General features: G+C 41.4%; 1 pseudogene across 1 annotated transcript; it reads right to left on the bottom strand.

The window, feature by feature from the left end:
* Window positions 1–986: 986 nt before the first annotated feature.
* LOC308248271 (protein SPT2 homolog) lies at window positions 987–1,575 on the bottom strand (annotated as a pseudogene). Its single transcript has one exon. The product of its transcript is annotated as a protein SPT2 homolog (transcript).
* Between the last annotated feature and the right edge of the window lie 684 nt (window positions 1,576–2,259).

Raw genomic sequence — 2,259 nt, 5'->3', positions numbered from 1 at the left:
AAAAAGATTTCCTGGAATGTTAATTGCAGGACTCTTTGCCCTCGTAACATTACTTACTTCTGTGGGCATTGCTGCTTCATCCATGGTACAAAATGTTCAAACTTCTCAGTTTGTACAACCGGTCTATACAAAAAAGAATTGATAGCCAGTTTGAGATAGAATTATCACCATTAAAGTCTACAGTCTTGTGGATGGGTGATAAAATCCACAGCTTAGAGCAAAGAATATCATTGTAGTGTCATTATAATTTTTCCCAGATTTGTGTTACACACCCCGCCCCCCCCATTCCCTATTGGGAATCAATAAAAAATCACCTTGGTGCTTGGGGTAAAGATAACACAACCCTTGATATTTTAGAATTACAACAGCATATTGTACAATTATCCCAGGCAAACTTATAAACTAATTCCTTAGATGCCTGGCAGAAATTTTAAAAAGACATGAACGAATTTAATCTCTTCCACTGGATCTCCTTACATCTGCCTCTCAGCATAACCACTATTGCTTGTCTCATTTTTATTCTTATGTTTATTTCTAGTCTGCAGATGTGGAATGAAGAGTCTTAAAAGGACTTGAACCCTTCAGGTGGCATTCACTTTTCAACATTTATTAAGAAAAAGAGAAGGGGGAGATGTTGGAAGCTACCCATTGCCTTCCCTATCAGAAAAGTGTAAACAAGGAATGCAGAAGGCTTGTGACCCTTGAGCTCTGGCATGGGCCAAAGCTATGCACTGATTGTTTAGTTGAGACAATGCTGGCTCAAGCAATTTCCTGACCATATAGTCTCAAAGTAAATCTTTACTAATATTTACTGACCTTTAAGATAGTCTGTCTGTTACCAGAGTTGCCTGCCTAAGGGGAATATGTGTATCTAAAATTGAATAAAAGGCTGTCAGGGCCTGGGCACCAGTGAAGTCCTTGCCCTTGCATTGGACTCTCCGACTGGCCCCCGTTATTTCCAAATTATTATTTCTTGTCTTGTCTCATCATTTGCCCACAGCCCTTCTGCAGATCCCAAACCCAGAACCAAGTGGGACATGGACTCTCACATCATACTGCTTTTTAAACAGCCAGCCTGAGTAGGTCAGTGATGTTCATGATGGTGGGGCACTTTTAAGGGGGACCTTTGGTTTACTTTCAACTTTGGGAGGAGGTTCTTGCTCTGATGCTGCTTGATTGTATTTTAAGAATTCTTCCATTTCATACTCTTGGTCTGTTCCCTGACTAGTGGCTTTCCATTGCCTGTCTTTTCTTTAACTTTTCCTCAACAGGAATCCCATTTAACCATGGAAATTGTCCTTTGTCCTCTTGGCTATAGCTCTTGCTTTCTTCGCATGTTCTAGCTCAATTCACTTTTTCACTAGTTCTTCTTTTCTCCTTTTTTTTTTTTTCCCTCTAAGGCTGTTTGTCCGAGCTCCTCCACTTTTCTTCTGAGAAAAGCTTGTATGCTGCTGATTGGACACCCTTAACTTTGGGGTCTTTTTTGGGTGGTCCCACTGCCAAACTATACCTTTTCGGTATGCTGTTGGCTCCTTGTCCTTTAGAAGCTATCATGAGAATTTCCCTGAAATCCATGTTGACCAAACTGGATAAAATGGGACGGCTCTCAGAGGGGAATGAAAGCGCATGTTACCAAGTGGCCAGCTGCAGCCAAATGAACTGGCTGGCCACCTCTTTCCTACCTCTACTCAGCACGACCAATTCCGGCGCTGTCCCAGGCGGTCTGCCTGTCCCCTTCCTCAAGCAGCCTATATCCTTACAAATCCAATGCTGCACTCCCACCTTTGAAACTTTAAATAAAAGTTTTACATCCACAAGATAAATTAGTAGGTTGTTCCACATTCATTGACATAATCATTCAGTTGAGAATAAGTTACTTCAGCTTAATTGTTAAATCTCAGTTCAGCCTGGCTGGTGTGGCTCAGTGGATTGACTATTCTCTCAGGCACCAAGAGGCTGCTGGTTCGATTCCTGGTCAGGGCACATGCCAGGGTTGTGGGTTCAGTCCCCAGAAGGGGGCATGCAGGAGGCTGCCGATTGAAGTGATATTTCTATCTCATCAATGTTTCAGTCTCTCTCTCCCTTTCCCTTCCTCCCTCTCTGAAAATCAGTATTACCATATATTTTTTAAAATCTTTGTTCAGGAAATGGTGATAGACATGTACTCCCAAAATGTCTGAATACTTGCTTATATGATGAAGAAACAAAAGTTCATATTGATTTTTTTTGCTAACAATCAATAATCTTACTCATTTCACA

This window comes from Plecotus auritus (assembly GCF_963455305.1).
Source record: "Plecotus auritus genome assembly, chromosome: 5".
Classification (NCBI taxonomy): Eukaryota; Metazoa; Chordata; class Mammalia; order Chiroptera; family Vespertilionidae; genus Plecotus; species Plecotus auritus.
The sequence above is the reverse complement of the archived record's forward strand: the minus strand, read 5'-3'. Positions and strand labels throughout refer to the sequence as shown.